Below are 21057 nucleotides of genomic sequence, written 5' to 3' on the forward strand. Positions count from 1 at the left end.
CCATTTCCTGAGACTTGGGACCAATCATCATGACTCACAGCAGAAGAACACAATGAGTACGAACAAAGAGCAGAGGCTGTCATGTTCAACATTATATTCAACATGACGTGATAATTAAAGGATTAGTTCACCCAAAAATGAAAAATCTGTTATTGATTACTCCACCTTATATCGATTTAATCCCCTGAAACCTTCAATCATCTTCTGAACACAAATGAAGGTATCCTCCATAGACAGCCACGTCCAGAAAAGGAAACAAAAACATCATCTTCGGTGGTTTAAATGTAGTCATGTAAAGCTCCATGAGCAATTTTCCATGGAAAATGTTGCTTATGTTTGCCTATGTCTTCCACATCAGGTCAGAGTGTATGTTTACTATAGGCAGTGTGACGCTTGTATGTTGTGCTGCTAAGTCTGGTGCACTAAAGTGTTTTTGGAGCTTTGTAGTTGAACCACTGAATTCTCATGGGATGTTTTGACAGTGCTTTTAGATTCTTTTCTGCACTTTAAACACCCTAGGGGGAACACTAACATACAGGGGCGTAGCGGACATTTTAAAAGTGGGGGGGACGGCTGTATGAGATCACGTTCATATAATTATTAATCACCTGTTTCTAAATGGTCTGTCTCTAAAAGTGAGGAGGACGTATCCCCCCGTGTCCCCCCCAAACACCCCCCCCCCCCACCCGCCCGTTGCTACGCCCTTGCTAACATAGCATTACCTGGAATTGAATTGAAGCTAGCACAAAAAAATGTACATTTAAAAATTGGCCACTTGAGTTCGGAGGTACCAAGTTGATTGGTTACCAAGTTGGTTTATTGTCAGTTTTTAGCTGAAAATTCAGAACTTGCCACCATGAAGTTTCAGATGGCATGATCATATTGTTTGGATCATAAGATATAATATTTGGATCATAAGATCATATTTGTGAAGGTTGTATTTCATGTGTAAAGTCTTTGATGTCCTTTTACTTATCTTATTCAAAGGTGCATTCAGAAATGTGAGATTGAGCCTAGAAACCTTGGATGATTAGTCATCAATTCCTCTTAAGCTTTGCATAATGCTTTTAAATCACCTAATTTAATTACTTTCGATGTTCTAAAATATTTGTACAGCATACTGTACACTGAAAAAAGTGTTGCATTCAAAACTGTTGCAAACAATTTATTTGTGTTGAATTTAAACAAACAAATTAAATTTAATAATGTTCAACTTAATTTGTTTGTTTAAATTCAGCCCAAATAAATTGTTTACAACCACTTAACGTAAAACAATTGAGTAAATCCAAGGAATCATCTTTGAATAATTTTTTTCAGTGTATACATGTTAAAATTGTAAAAGAGAGTAAAGTGTCTAATCACAAGTTAATCAGAAATAAAATAAACAATGCATCTGGTTAGCTTTTCAACATTGTTCAATATAACTTTTGTGTTCAAAAGAACAAAAACACTCAAGTGTATTTTAGTTCATCTAATAAATATGAGAAACACATTTCCAGTTTTTCCATCCCAGTATCTTTTGTCCACTTTTGAATATTTAAAAAATAATTAAATAGATGGGTGTATGTATAGGCTTTTATTGATATTAATACATAATAATAGTAAAATACTAGTAATCTAAAATACTAGTAAAGTAAACTTACATAATTTGAATATGAACATGATTGGAGACAATATAGAGACCATCAGCTTTCATTTCTGCTCAAAAATGTGCTGAGCACTGGATTTGTGTTAAAATCAGCCACAAAACTTGTGATTTCCAACAATGAAGTGAAACACCTGTCTGGTTGGCATGCTTCAGCAATACATTATTATGTAATGTTTAAGATTCAGGTCAGTAGGCAAAGAGCAGGTGGTCTATTGTGGCTGTTTGACCACATGACTGTTCACATTAGGAAAGCAATCAGCTCAAATGTGTGTTTGACTACCTCTGGAAGTCATCCAAAGAGAACAAGCTGGAGCCAACATTTACACTTCTACTTAACATTTGTGATTGCATCTATAAAAGGGGAAACTTTAACTTGCGTTCTAAGAAAGAACAATAACGGTCCAATTTCTTTGGATAAATTTGGTTCCTGGCATTACTCGAAGTAAATGTTGAGTTTTTTTTATTGAAAATCTATGGATAAAAGAGCAAGCAGTTACGATGTCTCTTAAAGGGATAAACTAATGAACATACACTGTGTTTTTCAGGAATGTTGTGTCCTTAAAGACACAATGTGTCAATTTTGTCATTTAAATATTTATTAAACGCCTGAACAGTGTTACATTTTGCTGCCATCAACTCCTGTAGTCCCATAGGATGCAGTAACTACAACTCCCATGATTCCAAACTCAGACATATTGTCCTTGTTTGTTATAAATAAGCCCCCTCTAGTGGTGAAAATGACATTCTGTGCATTTAATCCCTTTTACACAATAAATAATGATAGATAATGATAGAAAGGGACAGTTTCTCTTTATTTTTAAAACTTGTAGAATCTGACGGCCCCCACAACCAAATCTGTAAGCTGATTAAAAAACCCTGCAATTCAAGATCTCTACAATTGCAGCACAACATCCTAATAGTTTAGGCTTACTGTCACAAATAATACTCAGGCAGGTGTGCAAATTGGTGCATGGGGAATTTGTTTTAAAGGAGACGTTTTGCTCAGGTTGGAAAGCATCAAGGTCCCGAGCCACGTTCTGACGACACTGTGAGAAATCTGCCCGGCTCAGTCCGGAGTTAAAGAGAGTTTTCCTGAATGAGTCATCTGTTTATACTGTTCCAGTTCATTTCATCCGAGACTTTTTTTAAATAAGTCCCCTGGATGAAATAACGCTCAACTCATAATCCGCACAAGGTCGTGTACTCAGCCCTAAGGTCCTTCCATTTAGTTAGAACGGACAATTAAGACTCAAACCAATAACCTTTTGCTGACATAATAATGGTGTGATCAAATCCCAGAATGTCTATGAAGAAACAGATGTCAGCTCTCCAAGGCTTCGCCGGGGAAGACTTTCCAGCTTAAGTTGGCGTTCTTAATGACAGCCACGGAGAGTGTCGGTAATGGTAAAGGTCAGAACTTGGCAAAGGTCAGCCGTCTATCAACCGCGTCCCAATGGAAATACTCAAACGAGTGCGTCTGTCTGAAGTGCAGCATTACCGAGAGGTCAATTACTCCCCATGAAAGTGGGTGGAGGTGTGAAGGTTACGATAACCATGGTCAATCTCCTCTGCTATCACACACAAAAACCATTGTTTGTTTATGTTTGACGTCGCTCTGCGCTTGGTTTTTTGTTTGTGTTCACGCCGATTCTCAGGATGCCCGGATATGAAGTCCAGGGAGAACGCTGGGAAGTGCTTTCCTGTTTTCAGTTTGTGTTCCGCTGACACGTTCGGAGAAGGAAACGGGTTATCCAGCCCGAGCAGCTGCACATGACATTAGCCCCCTCCTGCATCCCACACTGCACCTCTCCGTCCTCAGCCAATGGGAGGTGACCCATGCCGCCGTCACTTCCAGTTTTGCGTGTGTAGGCCGTTGCTATGCCGAAGGACGGTTTCCGGAGCAACCGGTGAGCATTGAAATGAACTAAGCAGACCCAAAGTGAACCTGTGGTTTTAGAGATGGAGAAAAAGTAAAGGAGGACAAAGAAACTTCAGATAAGAATTGAAAAACCATCTGCATTTCAGGCTGGAGCTGTTGTGAACTTCTTCTGCGGAGATGCATTGGGCACTTCTTAGGCATCAGTATTTAGTGGACAATCCAGAACTTGCCAACATGATGTTGTAGATGGCATGATCACTATTGTTTGAATCCATGTTTGAATGCAACCAACCACATGATCGTCAACACTACAAAAGCAGTCAAGTCAAAGTGTTTTTAACTGCCTCTGGTCGAAAGTGACAAGAACAAACTCAAGACAATATTTACATGTACATTTAGCACTTAGCAAATATATGTAAAACAAATCATATTGAACAAACATTCACAGACTTTTTTTTAGCATTGCCTACTTTGATTGATTGAAAAAAGGCGTGAAAAGAGGCGTAAACAGGATTTCATACCAATATACAAACCAGGTATATAGTTTCCTTAAGGCTGATTTATAATTCTGTGTAAAGCTCACGTGCATGCTTCGGCACAGGCTTCACGTGGTCACACAGCCCTCGTCATGGCCGTCGCCGTCTCGCACCTCTCAAAAAATTTAACTACACATCGCAATGACGTGTAGCACAAGCTCTGTGATTGGCCGGCTTGATATTGCTGATGAGTGTGGGTGGGACCGAGAGCCACGCGAACCTGTTGGCGCGAATGTTTACAACAAGTGTCGAGTCACGTGAAGGAGCTCCAGATGGAAACTGTTGTTTTGTGTTTACCTTATGATTAATGTTGATTCACCTCCGCCGGTTTCCGCCTCTGAATGAGCGAGTTTGAGCTACTTGTACATTATAAATGTAGCATTCATAAAAAACAAAACAACCCGTGAAGAAACTCTACACAGATGAACATAAAAACCTCATTGCTAGCTAGCATTTCGGAAGTGTTATTGCAGAGCAACACAAAGAGCATGCAGAAGTATAGATGCACAGCAATGTGCAAGGCAGGCGCCGCGGGTCATGCCGATCACTCGACGCCAAAGTATAAACCAGCTTTTAATCGAGATCCATTTAGCAAAAGCTACAATAATAATAATAACATTAATGTGATAAATTATGGTAAGTTATATCAATGAACAGTTTGTCTTTCTGTTTTGAGCTTATATAATCTGACGTCTTTTAATACAAATTTTATTAATAATTTTTGCTGTGATTTATATAAATGTTTAATGAATGTTTGTGTTGTTCTATTGCATAAGGGTAAATATGCTACTGTTTTGACAACGTTTGACTGTTTCGTTAAGATAATATCACGATGATCAGTGCATTTAAACCATGTGGTGTCTTCAGCTATAGGTATGTCCACATGGAATCTGTACACACAAATACACACAAACATATAGACACATACATATATATATATATATATATATATATATATATATATATATATATATATATATATATATATATATATATATATATATATATATATATACAGTATATATATATATATATATATATATATATATATATATATATATATATATATATATATATATATATATATATATATGTGTGTGTGTATGTGTGTATATGTGTGTGTGTATGTGTGTATATGTTTGTGTGTATGTGTGTATATGTTTGTGTGTGTGTGTGTATATATATATATGTAAACTTTAATTTAAAACTTCTAAACATGGCTATATAATATTATTATTATATATAGTTAATATGAATATATAGTAAAAATGCTGTATAGTATTATTGACTAATATGCAAATGCTTATAAGATTTATTTACACTACAGTTTGTGAGGTAATATTTGCTGTCTTTTACTAGATATATGCAAGACTTGCTTTGTTTACCAAACAAGTGGATCTAATTAAATTTGCATTGTTAAACTTAAATAAATGTTAAAGTATTAAATACTAGTTAGAGTTAGTATTAAATACTAGCTCAACGGTGTGATGCTTCTAATTAGTAGATCTGGAAACATGGAGGTGCAGCTGTAGCCAGACCCACTCTTTCAGTCAGCCTGCATCTGAAGGCTGCTGTGAGACAGAGATATGAATTTATTCAGCGACAAGATTTAAATACATTTTAATCCAAAGGGTTTCAAACGGGATTTTTAAACAAAAAATAATAATAACAATACTGTTTATTGTTTATAAGTTTATGACCTCATGCTGTACCTCGCTACCTGCTAGTGCTTAGACTTGTCAGAGTTGACATGCCATGCAAAGGCTAAATTAAGATTGTCCTTTCGTGCCGTATTTGAAAACTAAAATGACAGTAGGATTATCCATCACCCCTAAAATCCCACGCCCAAACCTCCTCTCAGCTCCCATACAGTGATCTGGAAGCATACCATGGACACGTTCTGTGATCTACATTTTTACTGCACTCAAAGTAGTGCTCGTATTAAAGCTTGAAAGAGACAAAATCCTAATGTTTTTGCTTTTTAATGTCTGATAATTTATTATTTCCAAAGCTTTTAATCCCACGAGTGAAAGTGAGTGTGAGAATGCGAGTAACCTTGAGGATCAGAAGATGATTGTCTGATGGGAGTGTGTGTGTGTCTGTGTGTGGGAGTGTGGAGAGGAAATAGCTGTGGTCCGGTCTGCACTGAAGCTCTGATGACAATCTCACACACACGGCAGAAGATATTTGGGAAAGTCCATTCTCTATTTTTGAGGGAACTTTTTTTTTTAATACATTGTTTAAATTAGAATAATTAGCCCTCCTGTTTATTTTTTCATCAATTTCTGTAGAATGGAAATATTTTTCAACACATTTCTAATCACAATAGTTTTAATAACTCCTTTCTAATAAGTCATTTCTTTTATCTTTGCCATGATGACAGCACATAATATTTGACTAGAGACTGTTCAAGATAGTAGTATTCTTCTTAAAGTGACATTTAAAGGCTTAATTAGGTTAGGGTAATTATGCAATAGGGTTGGGCGATGTTGACCAATTTGGCATCGTACGATGTCTAATGTGAAACATTGCGATGGACGATGGCGTCATTGTTGTTGGCTGCGGTAAATTAATTATTTATGAATAATTAATTAATGCATAACAAATATATTATTTGTAGCCTACCATTTTAACTAACTGACCCGCATTGTCTTTGTTTTACCCATAAACAAATCATAAATAAATAAGTTGCACACAAATTACCCCGTTAATCACTTTTTCCACAGGACTCTGTCATTATAATGGCGTCCACAAACTTGGTTGGTAAAAAAGGTGCCCAACCAACAATATCAGTGTGTGTGTGTGTGATGTGCGTGATGTGCGTTTTCAGCGGATAGAGGGCTGTTCAGAAATGCTAGGTAAAAAACAGTGTTGATGTGGATCATTTTCGTCCTAGAATGCCATTTTAAAACTAAGACATGTTAGTGTAAACGGGGCCTAAGTGTGTATTTTTTGCGAGCGGGTTTGCGACGGGGGCGGGCGGAGGATCGGTGATGCCGGCTTAGCATCGTGTTGTCTATCGGCCATCGGCAATGGACGATGGCGTCGTCTATCAGCCCAACCCTATTATGCAAGTCATGCAAGTCATTGTATAACAGTGGTTTGTTTTGTAGACAATCAAAAAATAGCTTGAAGGCTACTAAAATTTACCTTAAAATGTTTTTTTTTTTTTATTTAAACTACTTTTATTTTAGCCGAAATAAAACAAATAAGACTTTCTCCAGAAAAAAAATATTATAGAAAATACTGGGAAAATTCCTGAATCTGTTAAACATCATTCGAAAAATATTTGAAATTTTTTTTTTGAAGAAATCAGAGGAGGGAGAATAATTTTGATTTCAACTGTACATTAATATTGGACTTTAAAAACACATATTTAGTTATCTAAGACTAGATCTCTACGCCAATGATATTTTTACAGTTGGATCGTTATTGTGGAGATTGTGTATTGTGTGTTTCTGATAATTTTTTTAACACAGACTGATTGAAAATATTTGGTTAAGCCTTTTGTAAAACCACAAAAAACTTATTTAAAGACTTAAATAGTTTAAGTTCATGATAATTAGGTAATTTATTGGGTTATTCAATAAATCACCCATCCAAGTTTTAGAAGCAACAAATAATAACTTGACTTCTAGTTGATCTTTAGAATTGGCTTATATGAAAGGCAAAGGCCTCTAGATTACGATTATTTTACCACTATAAAATATGATCATGCCTTGATTTTTAATCGTTTAATTAGGACTGTAAGGTCTGACTTTGCTTAGACAATCACTCAACAGAAGTAATGTCCTGTATAGTATATAAAGTCATGGTGCAGTGAAAACAGAATGAATATAAATACTCTCATGAGCTTGGAGGTCTGCATTCATACATCTCTGCAATGACTCAAATCACTGATTAATAAAGTCATTTGGAATGGCAAAGAAAGCGTTCTTGCAGGACTCCCAGAGTGCATCAAGATTATTTTATATTCATCTTCAATGCCTCCTCCTCCATCTTACCCCAGACATGCTCAATAATGTTCATGTCTGGTGACTGGGAGGCCAATCCTGGAGCACCTTGACCTTCTTTGCTTTCAGGAGCTTTAATGTGGAGGCTGAAGTATGAGGAGGAGCGCTATCCTGCTGGAGAATTTGCCCTCTCCTGTGGTTTGTAATGTAATGTGCAGCACAAATGTCTTGATACCTCAGGCTGTTAATGTTGCCATCCACAGATCTCTCGCACGCCCGTCATACTGACTATAACTCCAAACCATGATTTTTCTTTTACCAAACTTGACTGATTTCTTAGAGAATCTTGTGTCCATGTGGGTTCCAGTAGGTCTTCTGCAATATTGGTGATGATTGGGATGCAGTTCAACAAATGATTCCTCAGAAAATCCACCTTCTGACACTTTTCCAAATGATCAACTACAAGTCGAGTTATTATTAGTTGCTATTACAACTTGGTGACAATACTATTGTCAGGTAGTATATATACACGTATATATATTCCTAAGGGGGATACAAATATTTAAAACATGTAATTATGCATTTCCAGCTAACATATTAGTCCATTAATTCCCTCATCAAAGCCAACTTTTACCTGCAATACCCTTTGTCAGGGGTTTGTCCTGAACCTTTTGTTCTTCTTCACAGTAATTCACAGGAAGCAGCTGAAATAACTCCCCTCTTAGATATGCTCAGTTACAGTCAGTTCAGATATCGACTGATTAGATAGATCTGATCTACAGAGTGAAGACTTCGTTCTCCTCGTTGTGTAACTTTAGAGATTCCAGCTGCTTAAAATCAGTTTAAATGTGTGTCTGATTTAGTGCTTGTGACATTCGAGTATTGTGAGTCAAGATGAGTGAATTAACTCACAACAAGATTATGTCAGTCTTCATAAGGTTTCCACTTGAGCTGCTCAGATTATGTCAGCGCTCATAATGTTTCCACTCGAGTTAATCAGAGCCTTCTCTTATAAACACATAACCTCTGACAGGTTCAAGCGCAGTTAAATTGTTTCTCCTCTTCAGTGCTCCCTCTGTTACTGATGAGAAGAATCTAAATAAACCCAAACAACCTCGCTTTTGTTTTACAAAGTGGACGTGCTTGCAAACATACCATCTGTATGATACCTGTGCTTCCAGGCAGTCCAACAATCATCCTGCATTTAGACCATGTCCACACGTACGCAAGGGTAATTAAGGGTTTTATAAACGAGTTTTCCCTGCTTTTGTTTTTAAAACGATTTTCGTCCACATGAAAATGCAAAAACAGACTGAAATACATGTTAAGGGCATGGTGAACCAACAGGCGGAGATAATGACACTTTTACACCCTGTCCACATGAACACGGGTATTTTCTAAATCAGTGTTTCTCAACCACGTTGCTTGAGGACGACCAACACTGCATGTTTTGGATGTCTCCTTTGTCTGTCACACCCATTACAGGTCTTTCAGTCTCTGCTAATGAGCTGATGATCTGAATCAGGTGTGTTTGGTTACAGAGACATGGAAAATGTGCAAAGCTGGTGGTCCTCCAGGAACGTGGTTGAGAATTTTTTTTTGAGGATTTTTTTTTTCCTCTCAGACTGAAACTGAAACTTTCAGAAATCTTCTGTGGTCGTGTGAATGCTACAACCAGAGTTTTTGCCTCATGATGTCAATATGTGTGCTGGTTTCTGCTTTCTGGTTGGCCAATATTATTGGGTTCACACCAAACATGAATGACATCTGCGGCAAACGTATCGCGCGTTTTGCATTGATCAACTGTGGGATGGTAATGCGCCTCTGTTCTCAAGTTTGCATTGACTTGAATGCAATGTACTCATGAAATATACTTCCCCGTTTGGTGTGAACTCAGTATAAAAGTGTCATTATCGCCACCTGTTGGTTTGGCGTGGCCATAACATGCATTACAGTGCATTTTCATGTGGATAGATTTTTTTAAAAGCAAAAGCTGGCAAAACCCTGTTTATAAAAATACCTGTGTACATGTGGAGATGGCCTTATGCTGGGATCACCCCAAATGGGGAATTAAGTATATTCACAAGTAAATTAGATACTCATCAATGCAAACGTGAGAACTGAGATGGATTACATCGATGCATTTGTTGTGAATGTACAGAATTTGCCTTATTCGCGTCTTACGCCAGCTATATTGGCCAGTCAGAAAGAAGGAAACCGCACATGCTCATATCATGAGGCGAAAAGTCCAGTTGTAGTGACCACACTGTATCCAGAGTTTCAGAAAATCGTCACATCGTCTAAACTGTTTTGGTTTCAGTCACGTGATACTCCACTTTCTTGTGGAATAACAGTGTTGAAAATGAGAAATAAAATGAAAAATATGTGTTGTATACGGTCTTAGTTTAGTGCACTTTAAAGGAACACTATCCTTTTTTATATAAATAGGCTCATTTGACAACTCCCCTAGAGTTAAACAGTTGAATTTTAGCATCTTTTAATCCATTTAGCCGATGTCCCTCTATTACAGCTAATTAGAGGAGCAAAACCTTTTAGATAATAATTTTTTTTAACATTAAACAAAGGAAGAACTCAAATAAGTAGTGATAAACATCAGCATCTATCTACAATAAGTAAAAAGATGCAAAGGGACTTTAGCAAACAATGTAGAGCTTAGCTTAGCATAAATCATTGAATCGGATTAGACCATTAGCATCTTGCTCAAAAAATCCAAAAAAAAGAGTTTTGATCATTTTCTTATTTAAAGCTTGACACTTTAGAGTTACGTGGAGTACTAAGATTGACTAGTTGCTGTATTTTAGCCTGACATGGCTATAGGAACTATTCTCTTATTCTGTTTTAATAATCAACTAACTTTGCTGCAGCCGTGCAATGATATTATGTACATTTTAACTGGTGGTGCAAGTGTAGCACTTGGTCCTGGGGACAATTTTCAGGTGCTGCGTAATATTGCACCTGCTGCAGCCATGATAAAACAGAAAAGTTCATTGATTATTAAAGCATTTCTTAGCTGTTCTCATGTTAGTTCTTATTATTAGTTCTTAGCCATATTGTACCAGAAAATAGCAACGTTTCATTCGCTGCCGGCCTTAGTTAGAAGTTAGGTGCCAATGGTCTAATCTGTTTCAATGATCTATGCTATAAGCTAATGGTGCTGCTGCCAGACCCAGAATTTGGCTGAATAGATTCAAACATGGTAAAACTCAACTCTATGGAAGTTGTAAAATAAGACAATATTCAAAAAAAAAAGTAGAGTGTACTTTTAAAACCAAGATGCAGTGCAGAGTAGGATTTCCCTTCATGGCTTGCCAGTTAAATAGTGTATTTTTCATTCCCTTTCAGTCCATCACATCCTTATTGTGGCTTCTCCCTTCATCATGTAATGAAACAGGCATGTTGTTTTGCATGCTGTCCCAGAATGCATATTCGCGTCCTCTCTTGCACTGGTCACTCTGAACTCGCACAAATACCACAAACTTCCCCTCCAATAAAAAGGTCCCCGTCCCCTGAGCCTCTGCGGCGAGGCTTTTTCCTGCTCGTCTGGTTATGGGGTCAGCGCTTGGTTTGGCAAGCAAAAGAACTTGACTTCTGACCTCTCTGTTGGCCCTTGGGGACTGTGTGTCTGGGTGAGCGAAGGATAGCCCAGAAAGAGCTTAAGGGAAGAGCTGTGGCCAATGTTATCATTGTAAAAAAAACTGATTTTGCAGGACTAAGATCTACTAAGCTTCAAAAATGCCCTGAAGTAGCTTTTGGCAGTCAGTTCAGACATTCAGATGGTTTGTTTTAGGAATTAATTTCAGGTTTAATGACTCATCTGTCTACATTGTTTGCTAAAGTCTTTACATCTTTTTTACTTATTGTAGTTAGTTGCTATTGTTTATAGCGATTTAATCGAGTTCTTCCTTTGTTTAATGATTAAAAAATGTCTAAAAAAATCTAAAAGATTTAAGTAGCTGTAATGTATAGACAAGAATGCTGCGGGCATAATGCCTTTTTTGTAGGACAGAACTCACAATAAGCTTTTTAATCAGTCCCCAGAAAGAATTTAATGTTTATGATTATATTATTAATTCAAATGAGTTCAAATTTTGGTTAAAAAGCCTGAAATGAATGAAAAAAACTTGATTTATCTTTGCCTAGATATTCATATTTATGGACAATTTTGTCTAATAATTGTGTATGTATTTGACTGAGTTAGTGTTCTGTTGGTTTACTGTGTACGTCTAATTGTTATAGTGGATTGTTAATGTAGAAATGCAGTAAATTTCATATGTATTTTGAAACTTGTATTCATTAAGTTTTGATTTAATTAAATTAAATTAATTAAATAGACTATTTTACCATCAGTTCAGGGACTTCAGATGCAGAATAACCTTTTGGCTAATGCTGGCACATTTCTGTATTATTAATGTGCATCGTCCTTGTCAAATTAACCTGAAAAATAATAAGTAAATAATTAAACAAACAAACAAGTAAGAAAATACAAGATCAAAAACTATATGTCATTCACTAAGTTGTTACAATAAATACATTTTATTATATTATACACACATCCCAGTGCGAAAATCAGAAAACCAAGATGGGCATTCAATTAAAAGCAATAACGTTTGAGACAGATGCTAATATGCTAATTAACAATTATAAACAATGTAATGCTACTTCCAGATTGCTGAATCAGAATTCTGACTATGAATCACTATCCATCCATGTATTCCATCTATCTATCCATCCAACCACCCATCCTCACATCCACAATTCTTCCACCGACACGTCATGCATACATCCATCCATCCTCAATCCATCTACACATCTTTGATCCATCCATCCATCCATCCATCCATCCATCCATCCATCCATCCATCCAGTTTTTATCATTGTATTTCTTTCTTTTTTTTTTTCCTTCATCCACCCACCGTCCATCTATTTTGGTCATTGTATTTTTTTCATCCATCCATCCATCCATCCATCCATCCAGTTCTTGTCATTGTATCATTCCATCCTTCCACCCACCCACCTCCATCCATCCATTCAACCACCCACACCCACCACCCTTCGTCTGTCTGTCCGTCCGTCCATCCATCCATCCATCCACTCATCCACCCACCCATCAATTCATCCATCCATCCATCCACACATCTTTAATCCATCCACCCAAACGTCCATCCATCCATCTATCCATCCAGTTCTGGTCATTGTATTTCTTCCTTTTTTTCCCCTCCATCCACCCACCGTCCATCCATCTGTCAATCCATCAATTCAAACACCCACCCACCCACACCCACCACCCTTCATCTGTCTGTCCGTCCGTCCATCCATCCATCCACTTATCCACCCATCCATCCATACATCCATCTGTCCACCCATCCATCGACACATCCTCAATCCATCCATCCACCCACACATCCATCCATCCATTCATCCAGCCACCATCAATCCATGCAACCCACTCATACACCCACCCTCTGTCCGTCCATTTATCCATCTATCCACCCACCCACCCTCCATCAGTCAGTCTGCCCATGCATCCATCCGCATCTACTTTTACCGTCAACTTGCTTGTAGCTTAGTAAGCTACTGTTTCCAAGTAAGATCAGAGTTCTACAGATGCTTTCTAGAAGAAAATTTAAGTGTTATTCTTTGGGAGTTTTCCTCGCATGCATCTCTCTCGTTATAGAATAGCATGAGTGTTGACACTGGTTCCATTTAAATAAAACCCACTTGTAGATTAGTGTTGGTCTCAGTACATGTGATATTACTTTATGACATCAAAATCATGTAGACATTAGCATATAGGACACTTCAAGCTCCCGATGTCAAAAGTGTTTAACTGCTTATGCTCAGTCCACTCCCTTTTCTATTAGATTCATAATATGGAATGCAATTCAGTGACTTTCCCATGTTTATCCCTTTGAAAATGGCACCCGTTCGGTTTTCCCCAAAACACTTGGCACGGCAAACACATACGCCCAAAACTTGACTGCACACAGATCCGCTGGCATGAACATCTGGTCACAAGTCTTACATATACATAAAAGAGTTGAAGGAAAACAGACTCCTTGTACATTTTTCCAGCTGTACTTGATCATCCAGTGCCACAGTGTTGTCACACATGGAGAAAGTGGATATGACTGAATCAGTGTTATTTCAGAGTGGAATTGTACACAGGTGCTCCCCTGGGCTCTTGGCTGATTGCTAAATGGCCCTGTGTCCTCAAAAGTGAAATTCATCTTGCAGACGAATGTCGGTAATGCTTAACCCTTTCTTGCCAACACCTCCAAGAACTTTTCCGATGTGTAACTCAAGACATAAGACGCCAATCCAAAGCATTTGGAGAGCTCGCATTTCCTTAGTCTTTGTAAGTCAACAAATCTCATTTCCATATAATGATACTTGTGGTATATACTGTACAATACAGCAGTCATTATATGCAAATCAGTTTGGGATTTTTATGTAGCTTAACTATCAATGCTGAGGTTGTTGGTTGGATTCCAACTAAAACCAACTGAATGCCGTTTATTTTTTGTCTTTTGAAGAAAATATCTGTTGAATTTGTCAGTGTTTCATCATATCATATTTCATTTTATAGTTTTACTGTCACTGAAATCAGTCTTAAGATACACGGAGTGGAGCCATTATCATTTATACAAATGTAAGTTGTATTATTATATGTTTATGTTGGGTGTAAGTAGTAGGTGAGTTAGTCTGCATGTAAAGCTAAATTAAATTAAATAATTTTATAAAGTGAAGTTTAGCCTTTTATCACTTATCATGTGTTTATTTTTATTATTTTATAGTCCCATCAGGATGAAAAATCATTTTGTCCAGATATTTATGGCCAAAACTGCAGCTCAAATGCTCTTAATATGATCTTGAAACATTTAACAGAAGATCTTGTGCTATATTTACAAGTGTAAAAGGATAAAAGTCTGCAGATATACATTGATAATTAGCTTAAAATCGCCTTAGCAATAACAGGGTGTCTACGGGGTCTTAAAAATGTCTTAATTTTTGAAAACTATACCCTAAAAAGTGTCAAATTCACTAAAACATTGACTTGTAGGTCTTAAATCCTTTTAAACAAGTCTTAATTTTAATCTGCCCATGTCTGCAATCACCAAACAATCCATCAAAAAAAAAAAAAACTTTCAACCACACTATTTACCAATATGTTTTTTTTTAAAGAAAAGTTATGTGCATGTGTACAACTATGGTTTGCTTGTTTTGACACACTATTTAAAATATGTGGCAAAGAAATAACTAGTAGAATTTTTTGGCAAGTAAACTCTTTTCCACATGACCAACTGGGCTATTAGAAAAAAAACCTTAGTGTTTAACCTAGTATAAGTCTGAAATTTCATTCATGATGGTCTTAAAAAGATCTTTAAAAGTCTTACATTTGACTTGAAACCTGCAGAAACCCAGAATACACAACAAGATGTGCAGTCTTAATTTCATCATTATTTTACGGTTCTTGGTCATTAACACTTGAACAACTAGAATGGATAAAGTGGTCCAGATTTTATGATTAAGCTTTGTATGTCTGTTATCACATTTTATAAAGGCAAAAAATACAATATTTTTATTTATAAAAGCTGTTATTTTGAATGAGTTACCTAAAGGCGCTTGCTGTACATCACTTTGTCTGGCAATTCTGAGAGCAAAGTTGTTCAGAGCAGTGGAAATGTTATAGCTGTGTTATGCTATCAGAAAGTTGTGTTTTTGTCTGCAGATAGTTGTTAGACAACAGAGGCACGCATGTTCAAAGGCATGGTAAAAAGTTGCGGATGCTAAAATTAGGGATGTCCAGATCCAATCACGTGATCGTAAATTGGACCTGATCACGTGGTTTCAGACTCGATCGGAATCGGATGTTACCTCCCAATCAGGACTTGAATATATTTGTTTTATGAACATACATTATTTTTGAACACATGTATAGTTATGCAGTGGAACAGAGTTAGACCTCTTGCTTGGCTTCACACAGAAACAGCAACGTGTGCGGCATGACATCACTATGTTGCAGAGACGCTATTGGTTAAATCCCGGCAAAGTAGAACAAGGAAGCAGGTTGAAGCAGAAAGCGCAGGTATGTCTGTGGTCTGGAGGTATTATACAGTTGATGACGACAACATTGCCATAGCAAACTGTGAGATACGTAAACTTGGGATTGCCTGCCGGGTGTTTGAAGTTGAGGTGCTCTTTGTTTTTATATTAGATTTTTTTTATATTTACTGTTGCACTAAAGTCTAAAAGTGAAGAATTAATGTTATTTATTACTTGATTGTTCAAGCTACCTCACAGGAGTGCTCTGATTGTTACCAGAATTGTTACATGTTAAAATAAGGAACACCCTGGATCAGTTTCTTTGCTCTTCCTTATTCTTTTATGTGTTGTAGAAGTATCGGATCAGGTTTTGGTATCGGTAGAGACTCCAAATCAAATGACTCTGACTCGGACTCGAGGGCAAAAAAACCTGATCGGGGCATCCCTGGCTGAAATGCAATGCAAATGTTATGGTCAATAAAGGTGTTAATACGCAGAGCTCATTTGTGTTTTAAATAATTTTAATAAAACAACAGTTAGAATAAAATATACACACGTTCAGGAAAAGTCAATGTACTATAGTTATGCAGGTTTTATTTCTTTTTTTTTACTTAACACCACCTCTGTTGTAATAATGTTGATTTTTGTGCTCTTCCCTTACTTTTTTCCCAGTGAAATGTTTAATGTGCTGTGTATGCATTGCATGTCTCCTATAAATTAAACACCACATTTTTTAAAAGTTCTGTAGGGACAGATGACATGACAGTAGGGGCAGAGTCCAAAGTAACAAGGTTATTCATCACTTCTCTTTATCCGCAAATGTTTGTCCACGTTGGGCTGCACCTCCAGCCAGCTGGGAATTGATGGTTGGGCTCTGGGGTTGGGTTGAAATGACTGATTGTTTAAGGGAGTTCAGATGCACAGCCCCAAACACTGTCTGTCATGTTCAGCACTCTACTTCAGACATGCTCATATCCATCATGGTGTGGGCCCCTGGATGAGACACTTAACTTAGTCCACACATGTCCTATTACCTGTGTGTGTCATCATTCATTTAGAGGCTGACTGCTTCAGCCGGGTGGTCTCCATGACTGACGGGACTTATTCCATGGGTAGTAACAAGTATGTAGCGTAGTTCATCAATAGTTCATTCACCTGTCGGCTTCAAGGTAAGACTTCATCTCGCTGTAGGTTACAGCACGCCTCACTGGAATTGCTGCACAATGGTTCAAATTTAAGGATAATTTGGATAGGACAACAGAAGGTGTTGAACGCTTTTATGTGGCGTTGGGAAAAGTGCTATTCACCTCTCATCTCTCACCATCTCCCAAATCCTCTCTCTGAAGGTGGCTCCATAAAAATTCCTCCTGCATGTTCTGTAAACGTTGTAAATTCCCTACTGACTCTACTAATGGAGAAGATATCCCGTGCTTACATTAGTTTAAAAGTGCTGTTGCTTTGGAGGATGATGAACTGCCCTGCGGCCTGGAACTTAGTCCTTTCGACCTGGACTCAGAGACTGCGCTGCAGAATGATCGACTGTTTTACTGCCACAATCCGTGTCCGACAGACCTCACACTGCAGCGATGACTGTCCGTTCTCTCACTCCCCCACACACACGTGCGTGTGTGTATATAAACGTGTCCGTGAGCCAGGCCTGGAAGTTCGTCTGTCTGTTCGCTGTGTCTGAAGTCCTGCCATGGGTGTGTTCTGTTTACTGGGAGCTGTGGGAAATGAGGGGTGGAACCGGAGTGGGAAATTGTTCTTGGAGGAGGGGGAGAGGCTGCAGTCTAAACACCCAGCCCAGCTGCTCTGGCCTGCTGCATGGGCCAGAGAATGCAGCGCTCCCCTCGTTACATCATAGTCAGTGGTCCTCAGTCCCACCATTGTGCATGCTGACACTTCTTACTCACATTGGTCCGTGCAAGACCAGCAGCCATTCAGATATTTGTCTACTGAGCTCGTGAACAATTGTTGAGTGCCAAGATGCTGTAATGAAGTCTTCATTCCAGAGGCCGTAAAGCTGATTTGTGGCCAGTGAGAAGATTGCCGAACTCTCCGGTTCACACCCAGAGCAGGAAGAGAAGGATAAGACTGAATTAGCTCTTCAACCTGGTCATATGAAGTCAAAGAAGAAAGGCGGAAAGTTGATACCCGAAAGTCCACTGGAGCTAATGAGCAGGGCTTCCTTTGACACAACTGAAAAACACAAAGGGAATTTGTGTGTTTTTTCAATCAGAGAGGGAAGACCAGATGGGAAGTATACTGGACACCCCCTGAGCACAGTAACAGAGGAAAAGGCAACAGGGGCCTAAGTGATTCTGTCAGACACTGACACTTCCTATGAGCAGTTTTATTACTTCTGGTACAACCAATGGAACCTATCCCTAGCTGGATCTGTTTGTATCTTTACAGTCCTGATTTGTTTGATATAAACAGGCCTTGTTTTCTTTCCTCGAGCTTCTTATTTGGCTCCTTTTTTGTTTTCTTGAAATACTTACGGTAACTCATCAGCAGCCACTGCAATAAAACATACCTTTTCTACGAAAACATCAAATGTCAAAGCATGCGAAATTTATGGAGAGGCGTAGTTGCACCAATGCTTATTTTTCAGAATACTGACATGCACCAGAATGTTTTTTCAATCAAGACTAATCTCTCAAGGTCACTTTTTCAGATTGTATTTTGATATCCTGACTGAATATCTGAACAGCAGCTCACCTTGTTGTCCCATTCAGAGCAAAATCTCAAACACCATTCATAGCTTCATCTATCAAACAATGACAGATTATTGACACGGTTTCCTGTGTGTGGTAAATTACAGTTCCTTCTTGAGCAGTTCCTCATCACCGCAAGGGCCAATGATGTGTGCCCCAGAAGCCCTGCTTGTCAATTTGGCAGGTTTCCAGGCCTGTGCAAGTCAAGCTTAATGTCAAACAGCAAGACAAATCTCTTGATAAATTTAGTTGTACACTGGAAAGGAATTTACATCTGTCGAATTGCATTTGGGATAGTTTGTTACTTCTGAGAACCTAGTACTAAATTGGGGCAATAATTTGTCCTGTAGTGTTAAAACTCAGGTTTTGTAAAGGCTCTAGAAATTGACTAGACCTGAGTTTTAACACTACAGGACAAACTGAAATTATGTACATTTGAATAAAATCTGGCCAAATGAAGATCATATTGAGTTTGTTTCAGCAGTTCGAAAGAGCTTATTGAAGTGAACTTTTTGATCTAGTTCATTTTGGTTCCTAAACATCTTTAAGCTATCATTTACCATTTAAGCTGCCATTTCATCTCGCAGCCCAAAACCAATTACTCATTGACGGCTGAGCATGGTCTGTTCCAGGATGGGAGACCACATGGGAAAAGGTTGCTGTTGGAAGTGGTGTTAGTGAGGCCAGCAGGCGGTCTGAGAGAGTCCTAATGCCCCAGTATAGTGAAGGGGACACTATACTGTCAGTGAGTTTCATCTTTCGAAGGAGACGTTAAACCGAGGTCCTAGCTCTCTTTGATCATTAAAAAGGCCATGGCACTTCTCATAAAGAGTAAGTGTGTAACCCCAGTGTCTTGGCTAAATTCCCTTTATTGGCCTTTACCGAACATGGTCTCCCAATCATCCCCATCCACTGAATTGGCTCTATCACTGTCTCTCCACTCAACTTATTGCTGGTGTGTGGTAAGTGCACTGGCACCGTTGTCCTGTGGCTGCCATCACATCATCCAAGTGGATGCTGCACACTGCACCCAACCCCCCCCCCCCCCCCCCCAATTGAAAAGTGCTTTGAGTGTATGCCCGTACATGATAAGTGTGCTAAATATAAAATATACACATTGCATTAGTCCATGTCGATTATGCAATCGGTGAATGTCTATTTCGAGAACTCTGCCTTCATTGACGTGCGATTGATTAGTATATAATATCAATGGAGGTCAGACATGTTTACAAAATACAAAACAACACCACCAAGCAACACTAGAGGGTCGAGTAGCAGAACTGGTACATGTATATCCACACCTGTAGACTCAGAGGGGGTCACACACCAAACGAGAAGTGCCACCATGTCACACAACTTAAAGTTCGAATCATTGTTTCAATCTGTTTCTATCCGCATCAAATAGAAAACAATGCAAAAATGTGGTGCATGCTCTGCGAAGACACATTTACAACACTGCCTACTGCAGCTCGGGGGTGTTGGAATGTTTGTAAACTGTTCACCATCGCTCAGCTTTTTCAAACTTTTTTTTGCCCTCAAACAAAGAGCAAAAAAAGAACTTTATTTGAAGTATAACAGGGCCTTAATTGAGAGGTTGCTAGTTTCCCACAAGATGAAAGCTTTGAGCTATCACCACTGGACCCTCGAGCAAGGTATTTAACCCAAGGTTGCTCCAAAGGGATTGCCTTGGTGATTCCTCTGGAAGATGTTCTGGATAAACACTCCACTGTTTGCTCTTTGCTTACTTGCATTTGTTACAATATGCTTCAAAAAGTGAATGGCACGTCTTGTAAGACTTGCATAAAGTCCAGCATAAGGAAAAAGTGGCCAGGGAAGCCGCGCTGAGCTGCCAGAAGTGTGGAAAAAAAAGTCCAAAGTAATTTGTACTGCCATCATGCAGTTTGAGGATGAGGAGAATTTCTCTTGTAGGAACGGACAGTTGGGCCGCGAGTGCATGAAATTCTAGCTCTTCCTCTCTGCCCAGCATTTAATCAGAATCTGTCTGAAATGAACTCTGTTCCCCCAGAACACAATGAGCCGTCATTCCCTTCCACTGAAGTTAGTCGGTGGCCCCATGATAAATGGTTCACGACCCTTTCTGGTCAAGGTCGGGTGGCTCCAAGTCAGTGTTTGGCAAAGAGGTTAATTAGGCATGACCACTTCTATGTGTGTGTTATGAATGAAATCCATTTAGCTATGACGCTGCCATGCTCTCTTAGCCTACCTCATTACGCACCGACGCGCACTTATCTGTCACTCT

This window comes from Danio aesculapii, chromosome 24 (assembly GCF_903798145.1).
Source record: "Danio aesculapii chromosome 24, fDanAes4.1, whole genome shotgun sequence".
Lineage (NCBI taxonomy): Eukaryota > Metazoa > Chordata > Actinopteri > Cypriniformes > Danionidae > Danio > Danio aesculapii.